The 14,252-nt window shown below is 38.8% G+C and overlaps 1 pseudogene; it reads right to left on the reverse strand.

The window, feature by feature from the left end:
* Positions 1-3,289: 3,289 nt before the first annotated feature.
* Positions 3,290-13,726, reverse strand: LOC105733593 (transcriptional coactivator YAP1-like; annotated as a pseudogene).
* Between the last annotated feature and the right edge of the window lie 526 nt (positions 13,727-14,252).

Genomic DNA, 14,252 nt, shown 5'->3' on the forward strand with positions numbered 1-14,252 from the left:
CTTTCTGGAGGAGTCTTTAGGGTTTTCAAGGTAAACGATCATATCATCAGCAAACAGTGACAGTTTGATTTCCTCTTTACTGATTTGGATGCCCTTTATTTCTTTCTCTTGTCTGATTGCTCTGGTGAGGACTTCCAGTACTATGTTGAAGAGGAGTGGTGAGAGTGGGCATCCTTGTCTTGTTCCCATTCTCAGAGGGAATGCTTTCAACTTTTCCCCATTCAGTATTATGTTGGCTATGAGTTTGTCATATATTGCTTTTATTACATTGATGTATGTCCCTCGTATGCCGATTTTGCAGAGAATTTTAATCATGAAGGAATGTCAGATTTTGTTGAATGCTTTTTCTGCATCTATTGAGATAATCATATGATTTTTGTTTTTAATTCTGTTTCTGTGGCGTATTACATTTATTGACTTGCATATGTTAAACCATCCTTGTATCCCAGTTATAAAACCCACTTGATCATGGTGGATTATTTTTTTGAAATGTTGTTGGATTCGGTTAACTGGTATTATTTTAAGGATTTTAGCATCTGTGTTTATCAAGGATGTCAGTCTGTAGGGTTTTTTTTTTTCTCTAATAGCCTTTCCTGGTTTTGATATTACAGTGATGCTGGCTTCACAGAATGAATTAGGGAGGGTTTCTTCTTTCCCTATCTTGTGGAATAGTTTCAAAACATTGGTACCAATTCTTCTTTGAATGTCTGATAGAATTCTGCTGTGATTCTGTCTGGTCCTGGACTTTTTTGTTGTTGTTGAAATGGTAATTAAGAAATTATTTTTCTTAATTACCATTTCAATCTCTCTGCCTGTATTGGTCTGTTCAGGGTATTTAATTCTTGCTGATTTTATCTAGCAAGATTGTATTTTTCCAGGAATTTATCCACCTCTTCCAGGTTTTCTAGTTTATGTGTATAAAAGTTTTTGTAGTGGCCTTGAATCATCTTTTAAATTTCAATGGTGTCAGTTGTAATATCTCCTGTTTTGTTTCTTAATATAGTTATTTTGATTTTCTCTCTCCTTTTCTTTTCTTGGTTAATGTTGTTAATGGTCTATCAATTATATTTATCTTTTCAAGGAACCAGCTTTTTGTTTCATTTATCTTTTGTATTTTCTTTGTTTCAATTTCATTTCATTTTGCTCTCAATTTGGTTATTTCCTTTCTTCTTCCTGGCTTGGGTTTGGTTTGGTTTATTCTTGTTTCTCTACTTCTTGAGGTGTGACCTATAATATCAGTTTGTGCTCTTTCAGTCTTTGTAATGTAGGCATTTAGGGCTATGAACTTTCCTTTTAGCACCAACTTTGCTGTATCCCAGAGGTTTTGATAGGTTGTGTCATTATTGTTCGGTTCAAATAATTTTTCAATTTCCATCTTGATTTCGTTTTTGACCCAATGCTCATTCAGAAACAGGTTATTTAATTTCATGTATTTGCATGGTTTTGAAGGTTTCTTTTGTAGTGGATTTCCAATTTTATTCCACTGTTGTCTGAGAGAGTGCTTGATATAATTTTAATTTTCATAAATTTATCTAGACTTGTTTTATGGCTTATCATATGGTCTATCTTGGAGAAAGTTCCATGCACTATTGAAGAGAATGTGTATTCTGCCATTGTTGGATAAAATGTTCTGTATGTATCTGTTAAGTCCATTTGTTCCTAGGTATAGTTTAAATCCATTGTTTCTTTATTTACTTTCTCTCTTGTTGACCTGTCTAATGCTGTCAGTGGAGTACTGAAGTCCCCACTGTTATTGTGTTGCTGTCTATCTCATTTCTTAGGTCTATTAGCAATTGTTTTATAAATTTGGGAGCTCCAGTGTTAGGTGCATATATGTTTACGATTGTGATTTTTCCTGTTGGACCATGTCTTTTACCATTATATAATGTCCCTCTTTGTCTCTTTTAACTGCTGTAGCTTTAAAGTTTGTTTTGTCTGACATATGAATAACTACTGGTAGGGAATTTGAATATGACTTTCAACAATGTATAGATCACCCTGACAGAAAATCAATAAGGAAACATAGGAATTCAACTTTGCGCTTTAGACCAAATGGATCTAACAGACATATATAGAACATTTCATTTAACATATTTTTCTCAAGGGCACATAGAATGTTCTCTAGAATAGATTATATTTTAGGCCACAAAACAACTCTTAAGAGATGTCAGAAGATTGAAATTCTATCAAGTATCTTTTCTGACCACAATGGTATGAAGCTAGAAATCAATAACAAAAGAAATTTGAGAAAAATCACAAATATATGAAAATTAATCCATATGTTCCTGAATAACAAACTGTCCAAAGAAGAAATTAAAATAATTTTTTTTAAATCTTGAGACAAATGAAAATGAAGACATAGCTTACCAAATCTTGTAAAATGCAACAAAAATAAGTTCTAAGAAGAAAGTTTAGTTCCATGGGGCCAAGATAGCCTATTAGAAGCAGCTTCAGTTCTCAACTTCTGTGGAGACCAATGAAAACAGTGAGTGAATTTTGAACTTTCAACTGAGGTATTCAGATTTTCATATTGAGACAACTCGACTCACAGAGAGTGAGGAAAAGCAGGCTGGGTGATGGCCCACCTGGGAGTGGCATGGAGCCAGGGGAGCCCGCACCCTGAAACCAAAGGAGGTGGTGAGTAATTGTGTGATCCTCCCCAGGAAACCATGCTTTTCCCATCCATCTCTGCAACCCACAGATCAGGAGATCTCATTGTGAACCTACACCAGTATGGTCTTGGGTTTGAAACACAGAGCTATGTGGAGTCACAGTGACGCACTTGCTCACTTGCCTGAGTATGCAAGGAAACCCAGGAGTTACCCCAGCACTCAGAATTTCAGCAAGGCAGAAATCTGTGCATCCCCCTGGGAAGGGGATTGAATCCACAGAGCCAGGTGGCATGTTGTGTTTGTCCCACTTCCGCGGCACCTCACAAGTTCAGACCCACTGGCTTGGAATTCCAGCTGGCCAGTGACAGCAGGCCTGAGATAAACTGAGTTTCCCGGGTGGAGGGGAGGCCATGATTTATGCAGTTCGAGTCAGCGGCTATAGCCTGCTGGCATTGGGGACTGGAAGGAGTTCCCCACAACACAGCACAGCAGCTGGGTCTCACTGTGGCCACTCTGCTCCATTAAGTGGGACCCAGATCCATCTCTCATTACTAGGTGTGGCATCCCTGCAAGAATTTCAGCAACTCCAGCCAGGATTATATGGACAGAACTCTTATTGCTCCCTGGGATGAAGTCCCAAGGGGAGGGGAAGCCATTGTCTCTGCAATTCAGCTGATTTAGTTCTTCCAGCCTTCTGACTCTGGGGTGTCTGGGTGGTCAGTGCACACCTGCACTGCCAAGGGGCAGTCAGACTGCTTCTTTAAGCAGGTCCCTAATTCTGTTCCTCCTGACTGGGTGAGACCACCAAACAGGGGTTTTCGGACCCCTCCTACAGGAAAGTTCAGGCCGGCATCAGGTTGGTGCCCCCTGGGATGGAGCTCCCAGAGGAAGGAGCTGGCTGCGATGGTTCCGGTTTCACAGCATTCACTGGTGATACCTCCAGGTGTGGGAGGGACCAAAGTGACTAGGGTCTGGCATGGACCCCCAGCAAACCACAGCAGCCCTACCAAAGAGTGGCCTAACCTAAAATAAAAACAAACAGAAAGCAACAACATCAACAAAAAGACCCCACGAAAACCTTATTCGTATGTCAGCAAACTAAGATTGAAGAAAGATAAGCCCAGGAAGATAAGTCCAGAACGATAAGAATCAACACAAAAGCACTGAAAACTCAAAAGCCAGAGTGCCTCTTCTCCAAATGAACGCACCGCCTCTCCAGCAAGGACACAGAACTGGACTGAGGCTGAGATGACTGAATTGACAGAAGTAGGCTTCAGAAGGTGGGTAATAATGAACTTTGCTGAGTTAAAGGAGCATGTTGTAAACCAATGCAAATAAACTAAAAATGATGATAAAACAATGCAAGGGTTCATAACAAGAATAGCCAGTTTAGAGAGGAATACAACTTACCTTATGGGGCTGAAAAACACAAGAACTTCACCATGCAATCACAAGTGTCAATAGCAGAACAGGCCAAGCAGAGGAAAGAATCTCAGAGCTGGAAGACCATCTTGCTGATAAAAGACAAGCAGACAAGGATAGAGAAAAAAATGAAAAGGAATAAACAAAACCTCCAAGAAATATGGAATTATGTGAAAAGACTGAAGCTACAACTGATTGGGGTACCTGAAAGAAATGGGGAGAACAGAACCAAGTTGGAAAACATACATCAGGATTTCCTCCAGGAGAACTTCCCCAACCTAGCAAGATGGGCCAAAATTTAAATTCAGGAAACTCAGAGAACCCCAGTAAGATACTCCACAAGATTAACCCTAAGACAAATAATCTTCAGTTTCTCCAAGGTTGAAATGAGAAAAAATATGTTAAGGGAAGCCAGAGAGAAAGTCCAGGTCACCTACAAAGGGAAGCCTATCAGACTAATAGACCTCTCAACAGAAACCCTACAAGCCAGAAGAGACCCAGGGCCAATATTCATCATTAAAAAAAATAATTTCCAATCCAGAATTTTCTGCCTTGCCAAACTAAGCTTCCTAAGTGAAGAAAAATAAGATACCTTTCAAACAAGCAAATGCTGAGGGAATTTGTCATGACCAGGCCTGTTTTTCAAGAGCTCTTGAAGGAAACACTAAATATGAAAAGGAGAAACCATTATCAGTCACTGCAAAAGCACACTGCAGTACACAGACCAGTAACACCATGAAACAACCAAATAAACAAGTCTGCAAAACAACCAGATACCATCATGACAAGCTCAATTTTACACATGAAAATATTGAATTTTAACCAAAAACGTAGATGGGCTAAATGCCCTAATGAAAAGACACCGAATGGGAAGCCAGATGAAGAGTCAAGCCCCATCTGTATGCTGCCTTCTAGAGATCCATACCACTTGCAAAGACACACATAGGTTCAAAATAAAGTGATGGAGGAAAGTTTACCAAGCAAATGTAAAATAGAAATAAACCAGGGGTTGCAATTCTAGTTTCTGACAAAATAGACTTTAAACCAACAAAAAACAGAAAGAATGGCTTCATAATGGTAAAGGGTTCAATTCACCAAGAAGAGATAACTATTCTAAGTGTATATGCACCCAATACAGGAGCACCAAGATTCATAAAGCAAGTTCTCAGAGACTTTCAAAGAGACTCAGACTCCCACACAATAGTATTGGTAAACTTTAACACCCCATTGAAAATATTAAATAGATCATCAAGAGAGAAAATTAACAAAGATATTCAGGTCCTGAACTCAGCTCTGGATCAAACAGACCCGATAAATATCTATAGAACTGTCCACACCAAAACAACAGAATGTATATTCTTCTCATTGCCACATGGCAAGTACTTTAAATTGATCACATAATTGGAAGGAAACCACTCCTCAGCAAATGCAAAAGAATTGAAAACCTGGCCGGGCGCGGTGGCTCACGCCTGTAATCCCAGCACTTTGGGAGGCCGAGGCAGGTGGATCACGAGGTCAAGAGATCGAGACCATCCTGGTCCACATGGTGAAACCCCGTCTCTACTAATACAAAAAATTAGCTGGGCATGGTGGCGCGTGCCTGTAATCCCAGCTACTCAGGAGGCTGAGGCAGGAGAATTGCCTGAACCCAGGAGGCAGAGGTTGCGGTGAGCCGAGATCGCGCCATTGCACTCCAGCCTGGGTAACAAGAGCGAAACTCCGTCTCAAAAAAAAAAAAAAAAAAAAAAAGAATTGAAAACCTAACAAACAGTCTCTTATACCACAGTACAATCAAATTAAAACTCAAAATTAATAAACTCAATCAAACCTGCACAACTACGTGGAAATTGAACAACCTGATCCTGAATGACTCCTGGGTGAATAATAAAATTAAGGCAGAAATCAAGAAGTTATTTGAAACTAATGAGAACAAAAAGACAATGTACCAGAATCTGTGGGATACAGCTAAAACAGTACTTTTTTTTGTTTTGAGATGGAGTCTCTCTCTGTCTCCCAAGCTGGAGTGCTGTGGCATGATCTTGGCTCTCTGCAACCTCCACCTCCCAGGTTCAGGTGATTCTCCTACCTCAGCATCCTGAGTAGCTGGGATCACAGGCCCATGCCACCACAGCCAGCTGATTTTTGTATTTTTAGTAGAGATGAATTTCCGCCATGTTGGCCAGGCTGGTCTCAAACTCCTGACCTCAGGTGATTTGTCCACCTTGGTTTCCCAAAGTGCTGGTATTACAGGGGTAATCCACCACGTCAGGCCTAAAACAGTGTTAAGAGAGAAACTTATAGCAGTAAATGCCCACATCAAAAATCTAGAAAGTTCTCAAATCAACAACCTACCATGACAACTAATATAACTAGAGAACCAAGAGCAAACAAACCCCAAAGCTAGCAGAAGGCAAGAAATAATCAAGATCTGAGTGGAACTGAAGGAGACAGAGACAGAAAAAAACACTTCAAAAAATCAATGAATCCAGGAGCATGTTTTTTGAAAAAATTAATTTAAAAAATCACAAATTTACAAGAAAAAAAACAAACAACCCCATTAAAAAGTAGACAAATGACATGAACAGATACTTCTCAAAAGAAGACATACATGCAGCCAACAAACATGAAAACAAGCTCAACATTACTGATCATTATAGAAAGGCAAATCAAAACCACAATGAAATACTATCTCATGCCAGTCAAAATGGCGATTATTAAAAAGTCAAGAAAAAACAGATGCTGGTGAGGTTGCGAAGAAAAAGGAACACTTTTACACCATTGGTGGAAATGTAAATTAGATCAACCATTGTGGAAGTCAGTGTGGCAATTCCTCAAAGATCTAGAAGCAGAAATACTATTTCACCTAGCAATTCCATTACTGGATATATACCCAGAGGAATATAAATGATTCTGTTAAAAAGATGCATGCACACCTATGTTCATTGCAGCACTTTTCAAAATAGTAAAGATGTAGAATCAACCCAAATGCCCATCAATGACAAACTGGGTAAAGAAAATGTGGTACATATACACCATGGAATACTATGCAGCCATAAAAAGGAACAAGATCATGTTATTTGCAGGAACATAGATGGAGCTAGAATCGTTTATCCTCAGCAAACTAATACAGGAACAGAAAACTAACATCTCATGTTCTCACTGATAAGTGAGAGCTGAATCATGGGAACATATGGCTACATGGGGGCAACAACACACACTGGGGCTTGTTGAGGCAGTGGGGAGAGAGAGCATCAGGAAGAATATGTAATGGATGCTGGGCTTAATACCCAGGTGATGGGCTGATATGTGCAACAAACCACCATGGCACATGTTTACCTATGTAACAAACCTGCACATTCTGCACATGTACCCTGGAGCTGAAAATAAAAGTTGAAGAAAATAAATAAATAAACCAAAAATTGAAAAGGTAACATTGGTACTTCATATATATACATACATATACATATATTTGAAAAGTGTGCATTAAGGAATTCTCAAATATAAAACATGTATAATGTGGAGAATACTTTTTCAAGATACAGAAAACAATTGTCATGATAGCCACACCCACAATTCTTATAAAAACATGCTTGCAAAGATAAAATTCATATGAGCACTAATATCTCACATGTACCAAAGCTATGTAATTGTTAATCACTGGATATTGCCCCCAACTTTTGCAATGTTTGTATTTCAACACTGACTGGTATGAATTCTGAATTACACAATTAGATTTTTCAGTCTTTCTGCCATGTTACATATAGAATTCATATATATAACATGAATAATTAAAATAGCAACATCATTTGTAGCAAAGCCACTTTCCTGTGTTCATTTTTCCTTTAAAGACAATATATTTAAAAAATAGTTATTACAATAAATAGTGCTTTAGAAGATCTGAAACTCCAAATAAATGTGCTCCATCATAAGATTAAAGCACTGTCAGGTATCACGGTACTGCTACAACATTGAGATATAACTGGGAAATTGGGTATTCTTGAATTGCTTTTACAATAAACAAATTTTATAATCCTTAAATTTATCAGGTTTTTACATTTGTATTATTTTCAGTTAATAATACTCACATAAAATCTTATCCTAATTCTACACAATACAACCAAGAAGCAGTTAAGCACTTTTACATTAAGAACAAATACATAAAACAAGAGACAACATCAAGGCTATGACTGAAATTCAAAGAAAAGAAAGGACTCTTAAATCTCCTTTAGATCAGTAAAGAGTATATCATAAAATCAAAGCACTGTGTCAGGTATCACAGTACTGCTGCAACCTTGAGGTATATATAGCTGGGCAAATGGGAAATGAAGATATCCATATTCTTGTTTCGTGGGTGTATTTAAATGATTGGAAGTTTAGGAACAACTGCCTTTAATGAGAGCAAGATGTAAGACAAGTCTCTATTAAATATTTTTTAAAAGTTTATAAATTTCTCTATCGAGATCCTACTAAATCTTTACATCCCCCCACACCTTCTCCCCTTTCCCCTAAGCTAGCTACCCTGATGATATATAAGATGCAATATTAATTTGTGGCTTACTGGCAAACTATAGGCACTCCTTCCAAGTAGTTTTGATCTTCTGCACATTAAAAACATAACCCAACAATATGCTGTATGATTAATATACCCAATTTTGCATTTTAGGTAAGATTTCATTATTACTCTAAAACTCCATCTGTACAGTGGCCATCTTCCCCCAAACTTAAATCAAGGTTTATTTTTTCTTCTATTTCCTCAATATAAACCTTAGAGTCAATTATTACAAGTGATCAAGCTATGAATTATTATATACAGCACAATGATTGCATATTTTTGTAGCACTGAAAGTACTTAAAACTTCTGACTTCCAATTTTTGCACTCCTTCAAATTGAAGGGCCAAAATACTTAGATTTTTGTAATTGGGAAAAAAAAAATCTATCCTTCCAAGCTGAGGCTTTTCATAGCAGCTTTTGCCAGGAAAAGAGATTTTATGTCTGTTATAAACCTTTAAAAATAAAGGCTTATTTAGAAACAATGAAAGACCCTTAAATCATAGAAGTGCTAGCCACTTTAATTTACAACCAACTATTACTTCATAGCTTATATTGCAGAGTTAATCGATGCTCATTTTTTCCCCTTAAAAATACTCTTTGGAAACCATTATTACTCCTATAGACACGTACTCTAGTTACATATCTTTCTGTAAAAATAAAGGTATAATCATCATTATCTCTATTTCTTTGCTTAATTCATCTATCAATATACGTTTATTAATCTGATCACTTTACCAGCTATATCATGTCCTTATAATATTTTATCCAGAGTCAATTCTAAGCATACAGAAGTAGGAGCAAGTCTTATAAGTAAGCACAATGTTGAAGGCAATATTTCAACCTGGTCTTTAATGTGTTCATTGCAAATGAGAACTACAAACTAGAATTTACTTCCAAAACCAAGGCAAAGGTAAACTTCCAAAGGTAAATGAATAACTACAAATCTTACTTCTGTTGTGCACATTATGAACCTACTCAGTGATTTTCCACCAAGACTTAAAAATTTGTCCAATAGAGGCCAAGGGGGAAAAATAAGGCTATTTCTTGTTTGCACTTTTCCAATTTATCAGATATAATCTATCGTGTGCCCAGACGGCATAGAGTACTCCCCTAGGCACTATCCATAGTAATATCCCTTTCTAGAACCTGAAACCATTTCTAACATCTGCAGACTGCCCCAACCAGATTTAAACTATGAGTGAAATATAAACTACTGATCATTTATTCTAAATGCATACAAAGCTACCATTTACAAAATTAATTGAAAAGTAGGGAAACCTAAAAAAAGAAAAGATACATTCCACTATCACACTATTATAAACATTGTGTGTGTGTGTGTGTGTGTGTATAAGAGAGAGCATATAATCACTATTTAAATAAGATGGTAAAAAAACAGGAAATGAAGATTTTACCAAAACAACTACAATACCCGTTCTGAGCTACAACTATGAACAGATAGATGTGCTAATATGATCATTTAAATAGGTTTCAACAAAACTAACCACCAACCAAAAAAGAAAAAAAACCAACGAAGCGAAACAAAACACACACCCACAAAATTATTCACCAAAACCTATACTAGACTATGTGGCAATAATTAATATATTTCTATGGAAATTGTCTCATGCCTATGAGCTTCTAAAATTAAAGAAGTTCACTCCTTTTATTTTAGGCCACTATGTGACTAATGAAAATACTAGAAGGAAAAGAAAATACTGAAAGAAAAACAGTCTTCAGTCTTGGTTTCAGTTAACTCTTCAAATCAGCATTAAGTACTGAATATCAGTTTTAACATTTTTAGCCTGTTAGACCAGTAAGTCATGTTTTTCCACTGATCAAAGGCAGCTGAAGAAACAATTTTTGAACAAACTATGACATGAAACATTTGATTTCTAATTCTGAGTATTTACTTAAAATGATAGGTGAAACTGTTTTTATTTGTTGTCGAGACAGAATCTGACTCCGTTGCCCAGGCTGGAGTGCAGTGGGCGTGATCTCCGCTCACTGCAACCTCTGCCTCCCAGGTTCAAGTGATTGTCCTGCCTCAGCCTCCCCAGTAGCTGGAATTACAGGTGCCCATCACCACGCCCGGCTAATTTTTGTATTTTAGTAGAGACAAGGTTTCACCATATTGGCCAAGTGGGTCTCGATCTCCTGACCTCAGGTGATCCGCCCTCCCCGGCCTCCCAAACTGCTGAGATTACAGGCATGAGTCACCACGCCCGGCAGATCAGTGAACATTTAACTGGGCAAAAAGAATGGCATCCATCATCCAAACAGGCTCACTTCCCCCAACCCCCCAAATGAACAGTAGTTATAATATCAAAAGAAACAATTTTGTTTGTTTGTTTTTGATTCCTTTAGAACCAACTGTTAAAGAGGTCAACAATATATTAACAGCTGCAATAGACAAGGAAGAGCAAAATAGTGTATGAAAGAGTCTTGCTGGACATTTGTTCAACTTTTTCTGTATTAACTGGAAACTTGCAACTGGCTTACTTGGAAATATCAGGCATATATGTCTTATTTCCGTAGATCCTTCACAGACTTAGAATTCAGTCTATTTTAGGTCTGTATCACTATCTAAGAAAGCTTTCTTTATCTAGCTCGGTGGCAGCCAAAACAGATTCCATGTCATTAAGGATGTCAGACCATAAAGCTTCCTGGAGACGTGGCATCAACTCCTCTCCTATGTTCATTCCATCTCCTTCCAGTGTTCCAAGGTCCACATTTGTCCCAGGAATGACTTCCAGGTAGTCTGGGAAATGGTTCTTCTGTGAGAGCAGAGTTCTTTGTTGGATATATCACCTGTATCCATCTCATCAACGCTGTTCAGGAAGTAATCCGGGGTGTCAGAGACACTGTAGCTGCTCATGCTTAGTCTACTGTCTGTACTCTCATTTTGACAGTGATAGGCACCACTGTTAAGAAAGGGATCTGAGATATTGGTAGTCATTGTTCTCAATTCCTGAGACATCTCAGGGGAAGATACTGGATTCAGAGTTCTGTCGTCATGCTCCAGTGTTGGTAACTGGCTACAGAGAACTAATTCCTGCCAAAGCAGTTCTTGCTGTTTCAGTTGCAGTTTCTCTTTCTCCATCTTCAGTTGCTGGTTGAAGTTGCCACTACCCATGACGCCTCCTTGTGGGCTCTGGAGAGCCAAAGGTGGTGGCTGTTTCCCCTCTGATTCTCTGGTTCATGGCTTTACCAAAATGAGGGTCAAACCTTAGGTCTAGGCAAGAGGTGGTCTTGTTCTTAGGGTTTATATAGTAAATGTTTCCATCCTGAGTCATGGCTTGTTCCCATCCATCAGGAAGAGGATCTGAGGCTGAGTTTATCATATTCTGCTGCACTGGTGAACTGGTGAGGGCTGTAACATTTATCTGAGAGAGTATGACCTTCCTGGGATCCTGCTATGTTATTGTCTGATCAGTGTGATTTCAGGGTTGGGCGCGGTGGCTCACGCCTGTAATCCCAGCACTTTGGGAGGCCGAGGCAGGTGGATCACGAGGTCAAGAGATCGAGACCATCCTGGTCAACACGGTGAAACCCCGTCTCTACTGAAAATACAAAAAATTAGGCGGAGGTTGCAGTGAGCCGAGATCGCACCATTGCACTCCAGCCTGGGTAACGAGCGAAACTCCGTCTCAAAAAAAAAAAAAAAAAAAAATGTGATTTCAGAAGTATCTCGACCAGAAGATGTCTTTGCCATCTCCCAGTCTGCTGGCAGAGGTACATCATTAGGTATCTCAAATGAAAACTTCCAGGATACTGAGCTGAGGATGTGGCTGCTGGGCCAGAGACTACTCTGGTGGGGCTCAGTGTCCCTGGAGAAACAGCTCCCAACTTCAGAGAAGCTGGAGAGGAATGAGCTTAAACGTGCTGTGGGGCCGGGCGCGGTGGCTCACGCCTGTAATCCCAGCACTTTGGGAGGACAAGGCGGGTGGATCACGAGGTCAAGAGACCGAGACCATCCTGGTCAACATGGTGAAACCCCGTCTCTACTAAAAATACAAAAATTAGCTGGGCACGGTGGCGCGTGCCTGTAATCCCAACTACTCAGGAGGCTGAGGCAGGAGAATTGCCTGAACCCAGGAGGCGGAGGTTGCGGTGAGCCGAGATCGCGCCATTGCACTCCAGCCTGGGTAACAAGAGCGAAACTCCGTCTCAAAAAAAAAAAAAAAAAAAAAAAACGTGCTGTGGAGTCAGGGCTCCTGCAGTGATTGCATCAATACTGGCCCAATCACAAATACCAGAGGCCTTCCTCTCTTTTTCCTGGCCTGGCCCTGGCAGGAGTGAAGGTGCAGAGCACCTGCAGGCATACACATTGTGCCTTGTGCAGTTTCTAAAGTTTCTTTTGATACTGATTTCTGGTGTTGATCCATTTTTGTCTAATAAGACACTTGATGCAATTTTATTATTTTAGTTTCTTAGAACTTGTTTTGTGACTTAACATATGACCTACTACAGAGAATGTTTTATATGCTAAGTGTTTGTTCTTCAGCTTTTGAATAAAATGCTCTGAAATTATTTGTTAGGTACATTTGGTCTAAAGTGCACATTAATTTCAATGTTTCTTTGTTGATTTTCTTACTCTCTCTTTTTTTTTTTTAGATGAAGTTTCGCTCTTATTGCCTAAGCTGGAGTGCAATGAAGCTATCTTGGTCAGCTTACCGTAACCTCTGCCTCTCGGGTTCAAGCAATTCTCCTGCCTCAGCCTCCCAAGTAGCTGGGATTACAAACATGTGCCACCACACCTGGCTAATTTTGAATTTTTAGTAGAGACGGATTTCTCCATGTTGATCAGGCTGGTCTCGAACTCCCAACCTTGAGTGATCCGCCCACCTCTGCCTTCCCAAGTGCTGGGATTACAGGCGTGAGCCACCGAGCCCAGCCCTGTTGATTTTCTCTCTAAATGATCTTCTGTTGCTGAGCATGAGTTGTTGAAGTCCCCAATCTTTATTGTATTACAGTCTATCTCTTCCTTTAGAGATAATAATATTTGCTTTATATACCCATCTGCTTGAATGTTGAGTGTATACATATTTATGATTGTTATATCCTCTTGCTGAATTGATCCCTCTATGATTACATAATGGCCTTCATTGTCTTCTTTTACTGTTTTTGACTTAATGTCCATTTTACCTGATGTAAGTATAAATACTCCTGCTCACTTTTGGTTTCCGTTTGCATAGAATATTGTTTTTCCCCTTTACTTTCAGTCTACCTGTGTCTCTACAGGTGAGATGAGTTTCTTATAGGAATCATGTAGTTGGGTCATGTTTTAGCAAGACATCCATTTAGCAAGTCTATATTTTTTAATTGGGAATTTAATGTGTTTACGTTCGGGTTATTACTGATAGATGATGAATTATTTCTTTTCTTTGCTAATTGTTTTATGGTTTGTTTGTATATCCTTTGATCCTTTCTCTCTTTCTTATTGCTTATTATTGCTGTTAATGGTTTTCCATAGTGCTATTGTTTGACTCCTTTCTTGTTCTCATTTGTGTGTCTGCTCTACAATGAGTTTCATACTTTTGTGTGTTTTCGTGATGGTCTGTATCACCTGTTCACATCCAGGTGTAGAAATTTCTTCACCATTTTTTTATAGGGCCAGTGTAGTGGTAATGAATGCCCTCAGTTTTTGCTTGCCTAGGGGATAATTT

The sequence above is a fragment of the Aotus nancymaae genome, unplaced genomic scaffold (assembly GCF_030222135.1).
Source record: "Aotus nancymaae isolate 86718 unplaced genomic scaffold, 86718_ANA_hifiasm-v0.15.2.pri h1tg000058l, whole genome shotgun sequence".
NCBI classification, from domain to species: domain Eukaryota; kingdom Metazoa; phylum Chordata; class Mammalia; order Primates; family Aotidae; genus Aotus; species Aotus nancymaae.